Genomic DNA, 13,580 nt, shown 5'->3' on the forward strand with positions numbered 1-13,580 from the left:
GGTGATTCTGCAACTATATGCTGTTTATTGTTTCCTTCTATTACAAACTGATTTTTACTCTATCCAGGCTGCTGCAGCGCCATCTCTCTCTCTCTGTGTAACAGCTTGAAAGCTGTATTGTATGCATTTCACCGTGTCGTTGCCATGATGAGGGGTGTGTGCATGACAAAATGAATGATCGGAATGATTCAGTTGAATGTAAACAGTTTTATTAGTGACGGGGCTCATTTTTTTGGCGACATGAAGTAAAACCGCAAAAAATCCACAAATTAGCCACGTCATTGTTTAGGCCGCAGGGTTCAAAGCGTGGGGGAAAAATTTAGCTGCTCATAGTTCGGAAATTTTGGTATATAGAAAGTGTAGTGACATTTAAAAAAAAAAAACACCAAAACACTATATTGAAAGTACGGTTGCCGTACAGACAACCCCCGGTACGTACGTGTACAGTTACCGAAGTACACGTACGTAGCTTCTTAGGGTTAGAGGTAGGATTAGGGTTAGGTTCAGGGTTATAGTTTACGGTAAGGTTTAGTCCTAGTCAAGTGACCTAGACTGACCTATCACGTGACCTAAACTGGCCAGATAGGGGCACTGTGTACGGGTAGAATGTCGGTATATTGATATGGCAACCATGCAGATAGCCACTGCCTACTTTATTGGGGAGTTGTTTTGCAGCGATAACATATTTCACTCTTCTTGAAAGGTTTTCTATAACTTGTTGTGGTGCTTGTGTGAAAATCATTGCCCATTCATTTTGTAAAGCAGTTTTTAAGGTCAGGCACGGATGTTAGACAAAAAATGCCTGGCCTAAAACCTCCATTCAAATTCATCCTGAAGGTGCTCAGTGGGGTTAGGGTCAAGGCTCTTTGCTGGCCATTTCATACTCATTGAAACATTGTGTAACATTGTGTACTTTGTGTACTGGGACATAGTTGGGTTGGAATAACAAACAGCCTTAAGAAAACTGTTCCTACAAAGTTTGAAAAATTGCATTGCCTAAAATATAGTTATTTTTTTCAATTATGATGTCATACTTTTAGAAGTCCAATACTGCTATAATTCCTTTTTAGAGAGTAAAAGTAAACAACATTTTACAGTCTTGCAGGATTACCTACACAATATTTAAGTGTTAGAATACTTTATTTTCATAAATTTTAGAGGTATGTAAAATGTGTTTGCATTTAACCCATCCCTGAGGAGTAGTGGGCAGCCAAGGTGTAGCCCCCAGTGAGCAGTTAGGGTTAATATAAGGGATTGATTTACATCCCACAATGATGGACCAGGTTGGATAAAGTTATAAACATTTAAAATATTTAGTGATATTCAGCTTCCAACTGCTCTATTTCTATTAAACATGAATGTAAGATTTTGATTATTTTCTTTGGTTTGAGTCACAGGGTGTGGGTACACCCTAGTCAAGGCACCAGTACATCGCAGTAAATCTTTAGGATTAACAAATTATGTGTTTAAATGATCATTTTGTGACTCAACCAGCACATTATATCTGATCCAACCACTGAGCTTGCTGCGGTTGGACTGGAGTGATACCTAAAGTTGTTTGAAGTCTAGATTCTTCAGCAAACAATCAGTATGACCCCTATAACCGGGGATGATGAGAAAGCTGCTCCAATATTTGTCCTTTATGTGGTAAAATGTGTTACAAAGTGTGGAATCAATAAGACACTAGTGTCTAAGTAACAACAAAGTGACTCAACATGAGGGTTTCAGTAGTCTTAGGAATTTAGGTTTCATCTAAAAAATAAACAAAAGCGTTATATAGTCATTTAAACTTCTGTTTATCCGACATTATTTTACAACAACAATTTTGGATGCCTATTTTTAGTTATTTACAATTTCAGAAGTAGAGAAAAGAAAACTGTGATACTGCTTTCTTGTCAGCTTCTGAAAAGCAGGGTGTCTCTTTATTCTTTGCGTCCTTCATTTTCTTTTCTCCTGTGTTTCACGCGCTTTCAGCTCTCTTTGCTTTCTTTTTACAGCGTCCTTCTATGTTTTTTTTTTTTTCTGCTGCTTCCCTGCTTCCTCACTCTAGCTTTTTCTTTTACTTCAAGGCAAGCTCCTGGAGTTCAATGTTTTTTTTTTTTTTTTTGAACGGGGTATCCATTTGCTGTCTCCTATTCTGGACCAAACCCATTCAAAGATTTTTACACCAGCAGCAGAACTTTAAAGCCTATTCTGAGGTGGCTGCATTCAGCCATCTTTACTTCAGCAGATGTTTTGAACTGTTGGATTGTCCTGTCATGTTCCTGAAGCTAAAGTTTTGCAGCTTTCGCAGCATACGTCTGTTGGACCTGCAGGGCAGCCTTCAGAGTCTGCATCCCTGATGATAGCATGCTCACTGCAGCCCCGTGGTGCACGGTGAGGGTTCCCTCAAAGTTATCAGCCCCACCTGTTCCGCAGCCCCGCTCGTCTGCAATTCAATGTTCTTCTTACTAAGGGCTTGGTCAGAGTTTTTTAAAGTGAGGATTTCTTTGTCCTTCTCTTCCCGCTCAAGGATCCCATTCCAATTCATTGTCTTCTCACTAGTTGGGTTTCAATTACCTTTGGAAATGTGCAAAATCGAAATAGTGCAATAAAAGCTGGTCATGGAAACACCTGATTTTTGAAAAAAACACTCACATATCGCTGTTCATACCAGCCTGTCATTACCCGATCCCGTTAGATCTCGGAAGCTAAGCAGCTCTGGGCCTGGTTAGTAGTTGGATGGGAGACCACTGAGAATTCCAGGTGTCACACTGGGGTGACAGTCACCCCAGTGGTATCTGTCATTGTGTCCTTGGGCATTATACTTCACCCACATTGCCTAGTATGAATGTAGTGTGTGAGTGAGTGTTGGTGGTGGTGGAGGGGCCGATGGCGCACTATGTCAGCTGTGGGCAGCTGTGGCTACAATAGTAGTTTACCACCACTAACTGTGGCATGAAAGAATAATGCCTTCATTCTGTAAAGTGACTTTGAGTGTCCAAAAAAGCGCTATATAAAATTGATGCTTTATTATTAAAAAGTTTTTTACATTTCCTTAGAGAGGAATTTAAGAGGTTTTGATATTGAAATGTATCACAGAAGTGCTATGGAAATCACTTTTCCCGCAAATACACGTCACAAGCTGGGTATCTATTACAGATTTTTGCAAAATAAAAGTGATATTTCTAAACTGTTCTTGAAGGGCCCGCATACTCACCAGACACGTCACCCATTGGGCATGATTGGGATGCTCTGGATCCACTTCCCGACAATATCCAGCAACTTTGCACAGCCATTGAAGAGGAGTGGACCAACATTCCACAGGCCGCAATCAACAACCTGATCAACTCTATGCGAAGGAGATTGGTGGCACCGCGTGAGGCAAATGGTGGTCACACCAGACACTGACTGGTTTTGGTCTTTTGTGTATATAGGAAATGTTTTCAATCTTTAAGTTCAGCTCATGAAAAATGGGAGCAAAAACAAAAGTGTTGCGTTTATATTTTTGTCCAGTGCATATAGCACAGGTGGTCATGTGACCTGAGGTGTCCCCATACAAAACACTGTGCAAATGACGTGTAGGTAGGAACACATTCAACTTAGAAGGAATTTAAATAAAAATATTGATATAAATGACAAAACAAAGCAAGAAAATAATTACAACATCCACTTGGTCTGTGAATGGATATTAATCTGCTTTTGGTTGTCATAGCAACCACAGACAAATGTCTATCGTAACTACAGATCGTTTGCATTAATTGATTCCATAGCATGAAAGTTAAGGGTGGGTTTGTCACTTAAAATGTTATCAAAACAATTCTAAAGCCACAATATATCTTTAAATAAGGCAATTTTCTACAAAAATATACAAGATGTCTGCTATGTTTTTCATTAAAGGCAGGCTGCGAGTCAGCGGTCATGTGACCTGACGTCAGCTCATTGAAAAGACTGGGCGGAACAAAACTGTAAGCATCTTACGAGCGTCATATGCTTACAATATTGCTTGTGGACAAACGTTGCTATTACACATTTTGCTGTGAGACTGGGTTGTCATTGTGCTTAGCTTTTTTTACAGAGAGTAAAATGATGGAAGCCATAAACTATTTTATGCAATCCAATTAATTTATATGTCAAGAAGTAACATTTTATGCACAAATAGCTCAAAGAAACAAGTCCTCGAGATGCAAAGGATTCCACTCAAATGGGCCTGAATTCTCAGTAGGCTAATCAGTTTGCATGCAAAGGTTAGTGATAGCCTCAAATATCATGTCATAACCAAATCTATTATTAGCAAATATATAGTCAACTATTAAATATATACCTATGTGTGTCAAGGCTTGAGTGATGTGCAGAAAAAGGTATAAGTTAAGAGTAATAAGTTAATAATAATCCCTGCCAACCACCACACTCTCCTTAAATTTTGGATTCACGACTACATTCTTCATGTCTCCATTATGTGTGCACATTTTGTGAGCAGTTTGTTCTGCAAATCAGGTTATTTTTGTGTGTTTTTTTTTTTTTTTTTTTTTTTTTAAAGCCATCGATGCAGTCCTCACAAGTTGCACCTCATTAATAACGGAGGGACCTTTGAAGATCCTGCATAAATGTCTAATTGGGTTTGGTAACCTTTAGGAAACTCAAGTGGGTGAATACTAAACAGGACCAGAGATCTCACACAGCATGGCAAACTAAGCACTCAACATGTGGAGGAGAGTGCTGACATTGAGGAGGTTTGTTCCCCAGCCTGAAAGGGCATGCAATTTAAGCCATATTACACGCACATCTGAACTCATCGGCTTATTTTGAGCCAATGTATAGTAGTTATTATTCCTGTGTACACATAGTATCATGAAGGTTGAACGTTAACTGAGGCAGGGTTTTTTTCCGCCCTCCTTGCCCTTCAGGTTGTGTGGCATATGTGACTGGGTTTGGGTCAATTACATTTTTAAATTTCAATTATTTCTTCAATTATCCATGGTCAATTCGAATTAAATTACAATTGCAGTGACCTGCACTTTTACCAAATACAATGAAATTACAATTATTTTTAATGGCCTGAAAGTCAATTACATTCTCAATGACTAAAGTTCAATTACAATGAATCACAAATACTGAGTCTAAATAACCTCATAAAACGTGTCCTTCGTCTTGTGTTAGCTTTTTGTTAGCATCTCTTATGATAATGTGTCCCATGTCTTAAATTAGCTGTATAATACACTAACAACAATTATTTATTATCTTATTTGTTTCTTATTTAATATTTTTTAACTACAGATGTGTAAGCCATAAAACTGTAACATGGTTTTCCAGTTTCCCAGATTTTGTATGTTTTACCGCTGATGTTAAATATTTTTACTGCTTATTTTAAATGGTTTTACTGCTGATTTTTAACATTTTTACTCTTATTTTAAGTGTTTTTACTGCTGATTTTAAACATTTTTACTCTTATTTTAAGTGTTTTTACTGCTGATTTTAAATATTTTTACTGCTTATTTGAAATATTTTTACGGTTGAATTTAAATGGTTTCACTGCTGATTTTAAATGGTTTTACTGCTGATTTAATTTTTATTGATTTTTAAATTGTGAAATATTTTCTGTTGCACTTTTTAATCGTGTAAAGCACATTGAATTGCCTTGTGTATGAAATGCGATATACAAAACAAATGTGCCCTGCCTTGCCTTACATTTAGTTAAATTAAACTTAAAATTAACTATGGTAATATGTTTTTATAGACTTTTCATGCCAACTACAATTGCATAGTCATTTATCTGAACTGGATTACAATTCAATTATGAACAGATTTTTTTTTTTCAATTACAATTACAAGTATAGTAATAATTATATCGCAATAATTGATGAATTAATTATCAATTACACGATTGCAGTCATAATTTACCCCAACCCTGGAATTGAAAGTACATAGATGAGTGTTGATTTAAAAAAAAAACTAACATTTTGAACCCACCATATTTTTTAATCTTAAGACTAAAACAGGTTTGGAAAAAACACCAATAAGATTTTGTGCTTAAAAAATAGGACCTAAAATTCCATATACAGTAGTTTACTCCACAAAGTCTATGTCTCAGTCTAATGATACGTATACCAAAGGGTGACAGCATATAATGATAAAAAATACTGCTGTGCGGTGGGTTAATATACCAAGTCTCTTGCTGACATGTAGTGTACGCTGTAAAGTGCCAGTCTTTTCACAGCAGCAGGAACTTTAGGTTAAAAAACAGTGTTGGGACCACTAATATTGCTTTCAATCTTACAGTGTCTCAAAAAGCAACCTTGAAGTCGAGCCAGCAGGGAAGGAAATACACTCTATTATTTGGAACAAATATAACTAACCATAATTCAAATATACAGTATACACACAAGCAGCATTTGCAAGTATACATATTATTATAAAGATGTTTGATATTAGCTTTTTGCTGATATCTGATATGCCAATATAGTTCAACATTAAATTTCCCATATAAACCGATATTGATATATACCCCCTCCCTGCACCTAATTTTGAATCACATCATATATAATGCCATGGGAATTACATGATAATTCTACTCTTCAAGTTTATAAGTAGAATAAAACAGGCATCTCTAAATCTGAGGCAATAATACTCAAAAAGGTAGACTGTCTACTCATAATGGTAGATCCTGCTTGTATTTAGAATCTTTTTAACAAGTTTGATGAAGCTTGAGATCAACTAATGGATCATCTTCAGTTCACTCATCTAGTCCAAAAGCCATTTTTTGTGCCTTACTGCATTCTTTGCACGTTTTAGGTATGTGCATTATAATTCTAGTAGTTTTTAGGGTCTAATGATGGTCTTAACTCAATTTTATTTATTTTTTTAAATGTTTTGACTTTATGCCTTACTATCGCCTTACCTCTGACAGTTGTGTGGATTTTCGATTTTTGCCATTTTTTGTGCCTCACTGCATTCTTTGCACATTTTAAGTATGTGCATTATATTTCTAGTAGTTTTTTAAGGTCTAATGATGGTCTTAATCAATTTTTTGGGGATGAATTTTTTTACTTAATGCCTTACCTCTGAAAGTTGGGTGAATTTTAGATTTTTGCCATTTTTTGTGCATTACTGCATTTTTTTGCCTGTTTTAAGTATGTGCATTATATTTCTAGTAGTTTTTAGGGTCTAATGATGGTCTTAACTCAATGTTTTTGGGGTTGAATTTTTTTTACTTTCTGCCATACTATAGCCTTACCTCTGATGGTTGGGTGAATTTTTGATTTTTGCTATTTTTGTGCCTTCCTGCATCCTTTGCAAGTTTTAAGTATGTGCATTATATTTCTAGTAGTTTTTAGGGTCTAATGATGGTCTTAACTCAATTTTTTTGGGGTTGAAATTTTTTGACTTCATGCCTTATTGTAGCCTTTCTTATGACGTTGGGTGACTTTTTATATTTTTGCCATTTTTTGTGCCTTACTGCATTCTTTGCACATTTTAAGTATGTGCAGTATAATTTTAATAGTTTTTAGGGTCTAATGATGGTCTTAACTCAATTCTTTTTTGTCATTTTTTGTGCCGTACTGCTTTCTTAGCCCTGTTTAAGTATGTGCATTATATTTGCAGTATTTTTTGGGGTCTAATGATGGTACTAACTCAATTTTTTTTTTTTTTTTCTGAAATTTTCCAAAAAAAATGCCTTGCTTACTTTTTGTTTTGGGTGATTTTAGTTTTTTGTCATTTTTTGTGCCTTACTGCTTTTGTAGCCCTGTTTAAACAGGGCTTAGAAAGCAGTAAGGCACAAAAAATGACAAAAAACTAAAATCACCCAAAAATAAAAGTAAGGCAATAGCAAGGCATATATTTTGAAAATTTAAAAGAAAAAAAAAAAGAGTTAGGACCATCATTAGACCCTAAAAACTACTGCAAATATAATGCACATACTTAAACAGGGCTACAAAAGCAGTAAGGCACAAAAAATTACAAAAAACTAAAATCACCCAAAAAAAAAAGTAAGGCTATAGCAAGGCATTTTTTTTTTTGAAAATTTCAACAAAAAAAATTGAGTTAGGACCATCATTAGACCCTAAAAACTACTGCAAATATAATGCACATACCTAAACATGGCTAAAAAAGCAGTAAGGCACAAAAAATGACAAAAAACTAAAATCACCCAAAACAAAAAGTAAGGCATATTTTTTAAAAATTTCAAAAAAAAAAAAAAATTGAGTTAGGACCATCATTAAACCCTAAAAACTACTGTAAATATAATGCACATACTTAAACAGGGCTTAGAAAGCAGTACGGTACAAAAAAATGACAAAAAACTAAAATCACCCAAAATAAAAAGTAAGGCTTTAACAAGGCATATTTTTTTTAAATTTCAAAAAAAACATAAATTGAGTTAGGACCATCATTAGACCCTAAAAACTACTGCAAATATAATGCACATACTTAAACAGGGCTTAGGAAGCAGTAAGGCACAAAAAATGACAAAAAACTAAAATCACCCAAAAAAAAAAAGTAAGGCTATAGCAAGGCATTTTTTTTTTTGAAAATTTCAAAAAAAAAAATTGAGTTAGGACCATCATTAGACCCTAAAAACTACTGTAAATATAATGCACATACTTAAACAGGGCTTAGAAAGCAGTAAGGCACAAAAAATGACAAAAAACTAAAATCACCCCCAAAAAAAAGTAAGGCTATAGCAAGGCATATTTTTTGAAAATTTCAAAGAAAAAAAAAAATGAGTTAGGACCATCATTAGACCCTAAAAACTACTGTAAATATAATGCACATACTTAAACAGGGCTTAGAAAGCAGTAAGGCACAAAAAATGACAAAAAACTAACATCACCCAAAATAAAAAGTAAGGCTATAGCAAGGCATTTTTTTTGAAAATTTCAAAAAAAAAACAAAAATTGAGTTAGGACCATCATTAAACCCTAAAAACTACTGTAAATATAATGCACATACTTAAACAGGGCTTAGAAAGCAGTAAGGCACAAAAAATGACAAAAAACTAAAATCACCCAAAATAAAAAGTAAGGCTATAACAAAGCATATTTTTTTTAAAAAAAAAAAAAAAATTGAGTTAGGACCATCATTAGACCCTAAAAACTACTGTAAATATAATGCACATACTTAAACAGGGCTACAAAAGCAGTAAGGCACAAAAAATGACAAAAAACTAAAATCACCCAAAAAAAAAAGTAAGGCTATAGCAAGGCATATTTTTTAAAAATTTAAAAGAAAAGAAAAAATGAGTTAGGACCATCATTACACCCTAAAAACTACTATAAATATAATGCACATACTTAAACAGGGCTAAGAAAGCAGTAAGGCACATAAAATGACAAAAACTAAAATCACCCAAAAAAAAGAGTAAGGCTATAGCAAGGCATATTTATTTAAAATTTCAAAAAAAAAATAATGAGTTTAGGACCATCATTAGACCCTAAAAACTACTATAAATATAATGCACATACTTAAACAGGGCTAAGAAAGCAGTAAGGCACATAAAATGACAAAAAACTAAAATCACCCAAAAAAAAAAAGTAAGGCTATAACAAGGCATATTTTTTTTGAAAATTTCAAAAAAAACAAAAATTGAGTTAGGACCATCATTAGACCCTAAAAAATACTGCAAATATAATGCACATACTTAAACAGGGCTTAGAAAGCAGTACGGTACAAAAAATGACAAAAAACAAAAATCACCCAAAATAAAAAGTAAGGCTATAAAAAGGCATATTTTTTAAAAATTTCAAAAAAAAAAAAAAAATTGAGTTAGGACCATCATTAGACCTAAAAAACTACTATAAATATAATGCACATACTTAAACAGGGCTAAGAAAGCAGTAAGGCACATAAAATGACAAAAACTAACATCACCCAAAAAAAAAAAAAGTAAGGCTATAGCAAGGCATATTTTTTAAAAATTTAAAAGAAAAGAAAAAATGAGTTAGGACCATCATTAGACCCTAAAAACTACTATAAATATAATGCACATACTTAAACAGGGCTAAGAAAGCAGTTAAGGCACATAAAAATGGCAAAAAACTAAATCACCCCAAAAAAAAAAAGTAGGCTATAGCAAGGAATATTTATTTAAAATTTCAAAAAAAAAAATAAATGAGTTAGGACCATCATTAGACCTAAAAACTACTGCAAATATAATGCACATACTTAAACAGGGCTTAGAAGCAGTACGGGTACAAAAATGACAAAAACTAAAATCACCCAAAAAAAAAAATAAGGCTATAGCAAGGCATATTTTATAAAAATTAAAAGAAAAGAAAAAATGAGTTAGGACCATCATTAGACCCTAAAAACTACTATAAATATAATGCACATACTTAAACAGGGCTAAGAAAGCAGTAAGGCACATAAAATGACAAAAAACTAAAATCACCCAAAAAAAAAAGTAAGGCTATAGCAAGGCATATTTATTTAAAATTTCAAAAAAAAAAATAAATGAGTTAGGACCATTATTAGACCCTAAAAACTACTGCAAATATAATGCACATACTTAAACAGGGCTTAGAAAGCAGTAAGGCTTAAAAAATGACAAAAAACTAAAATCACCCAAAAAAAAAAGTAAGGCTATAGCAAGGCTTATTTTTTGAAAATTTAAAAGAAAAAAAAAATTGAGTTAGGACCATCATTAGACCCTAAAAACTACTGCAAATATAATGCACATACTTAAACAGGGCTAAGAAAGCAGTAAGGGACATAAAATGACAAAAAACTAAAATCACCCAAAAAAAAAAGTAAGGCTATAGCAAGGCATTTTTTTTTTTGAAAATTTCAAAAAAAAAATTGAGTTAGGACCATCATTAGACCCTAAAAACTACTGTAAATATAATGCACATAATTAAACATGGCTAAGAAAGCAGTAAGGCACAAAAAAATGACAAAAAACTAAAATCACCCAAAACAAAAAGTAAGGCTATAGCAAGGCATTTTTTTTGAAAATTTCAAAAAAAAAACAAAAATTGAGTTAGGACCATCATTAGACCCTAAAAAATACTGCAAATATAATGCACATACTTAAACAGGGCTAAGAAAGCAGTAAGGCACATAAATGAAAAAAAAACTAAAATCACCCAAAAAAAAAAGTAAGGCTATAGCAAGGCATATTTTTTAAAAATTTAAAAGAAAAGAAAAAATGAGTTAGGACCATCATTAGACCCTAAAAACTACTGCAAATATAATGCACATACTTAAACAGGGCTTAGAAAGCAGTACGGTACAAAAAATGACAAAAAACAAAAAATCACCCAAAATAAAAAAGTAAGGCTATAACAAGGCATATTTTTTTAAAATTTCAAAAAAAAAAAAAAAAAATTGAGTTAGGACCATCATTAGACCCTAAAAACTACTATAAATATAATGCACATACTTAAACAGGGCTAAGAAAGCAGTAAGGCACATAAAATGACAAAAAACTAAAATCACCCAAAAAAAAAAGTAAGGCTATAGCAAGGATATTTTTTAAAAATTTAAAAGAAAAGAAAAAATGAGTTAGGACCATCATTACACCCTAAAACTAACTATAAATATAATGCACATACTTAACAAGGGCTAAGAAAGCAGTTAGGCACATAAAATGACAAAAACTAAAATCACCCAAAAAAAACTAGTAAGGCTATAACAAGGCATATTTTTTTGAAAATTTCAAAAAAAAACAAAAATTGAGTTAGGACCATCATTAGACCCTAAAAAATACTGCAAATATAATGCACATACTTAAACAGGGCTTAGAAAGCAGTACGGTACAAAAAATGACAAAAAACTAAAATCACCCAAAAAAAAAAGTAAGGCTATAGCAAGGCATATTTTTTAAAAATTTAAAAGAAAAGAAAAAATGAGTTAGGACCATCATTACACCCTAAAAACTACTATAAATATAATGCACATACTTAAACAGGGCTAAGAAAGCAGTAAGGCACATAAAATGACAAAAAACTAAAATCACCCAAAAAAAAAAGTAAGGCTATAGCAAGGCATATTTATTTAAAATTTCAAAAAAAAAAATAAATGAGTTAGGACCATCATTAGACCCTAAAAACTACTATAAATATAATGCACATACTTAAACAGGGCTAAGAAAGCAGTAAGGCACAGAAAATGACAAAAAACTAAAATCACCCAAAAAAAAAAAGTAAGGCTATAACAAGGCATATTTTTTTTGAAAATTTCAAAAAAAACAAAAATTGAGTTAGGACCATCATTAGACCCTAAAAAATACTGCAAATATAATGCACATACTTAAACAGGGCTTAGAAAGCAGTACGGTACAAAAAATGACAAAAAACAAAAATCACCCAAAATAAAAAGTAAGGCTATAACAAGGCATATTTTTTAAAAATTTCAAAAAAAAAAAAAAAATTGAGTTAGGACCATCATTAGACCCTAAAAACTACTACAAATATAATGCACATACTTAAACAGGGCTAAGAAAGCAGTAAGGCACATAAAATGACAAAAAAACTAAAATCACCCAAAAAAAAAAGTAAGGCTATAGCAAGGCATATTTATTTAAAATTTCAAAAAAAAAAATAAATGAGTTAGGACCATTATTAGACCCTAAAAACTACTGTAAATATAATGCACATACTTAAACAGGGCTACAAAAGCAGTAAGGCACAAAAATGACAAAAAACTAAAATCACCCAAAAAAAAAAAGTAAGGCTATAGCAAGGCATATTTTTTGAAAAATTTAAAAAAAAAAAAAATTGAGTTTGGACCATCATTAGACCCTAAAAAATACTGCAAATATAATGCACATACTTAAACAGGGCTTAGAAAGCAGTAAGGGCTTAAAAATGACAAAAAACTAAAACCACCCAAAAAAAAAAGTAAGGCTATAGCAAGGCTTATTTTTGAAAATTTAAAAGAAAAAAAAAAATTGAGTTAGGACCATCATTAGACCCTAAAAACTACTGCAAATATAATGCACATACTTAAACAGGGCTAAGAAAGCAGTAAGGCACATAAAATGACAAAAAACTAAAATCACCCAAAAAAAAAAAGTAAGGCTATAGCAAGGCATTTTTTTTTTTAAATTTCAAAAAAAAAAATTGAGTTAGGACCATCATTAGACCCTAAAAACTACGGGGAAATAAGAATGCACATAATTAAACAATGGCCTAAGAAGCAGTAAGGCACAAAAAAGGACAAAAAGACTAAAATCACCCACAAAAAAGTAAGGCGATAGCAAGGCATTTTTTTTGAAAATGTTCAAAAAAAAAAACAACCATTGAGTTTAGGACCATCATTAAACCCTAAAAACTACTGTAAAGATAATGCACATACTTAAATCCAAGGCTGAGAAAGCAGTAAGGCGCAAAAATGACCAAAAAACTAAAATCACCCAAAATAAAAAGTAAGGCTGATAACAAGGGCATATTTTTGTAAAAATTTCGAAAAAAAAAAAAAAAAAATTGAGTTAGGACCATCATTAGACCCTACAAAAATACTGCAAATATAATGCAACATAATTAAACAGGGCTAAGAAAAGCAGTACGGCACATAAAATGGGAACAAAAAACTAAAATCACCCAAAAAAAAAAGTAAGGCTATAGCAAGGCATATTTTTTAGAAATTTCAAAAAAAGAAAA

General features: G+C 32.6%; 1 pseudogene; it reads left to right on the forward strand.

Moving 5' to 3' along the window:
• The first annotated feature begins 2,641 nt into the window (after positions 1-2,641).
• Positions 2,642-2,757, forward strand: LOC114454603 (uncharacterized; annotated as a pseudogene).
• Positions 2,758-13,580: the final 10,823 nt, after the last annotated feature.

This window comes from Gouania willdenowi, chromosome 20 (assembly GCF_900634775.1).
Source record: "Gouania willdenowi chromosome 20, fGouWil2.1, whole genome shotgun sequence".
Classification (NCBI taxonomy): domain Eukaryota; kingdom Metazoa; phylum Chordata; class Actinopteri; order Blenniiformes; family Gobiesocidae; genus Gouania; species Gouania willdenowi.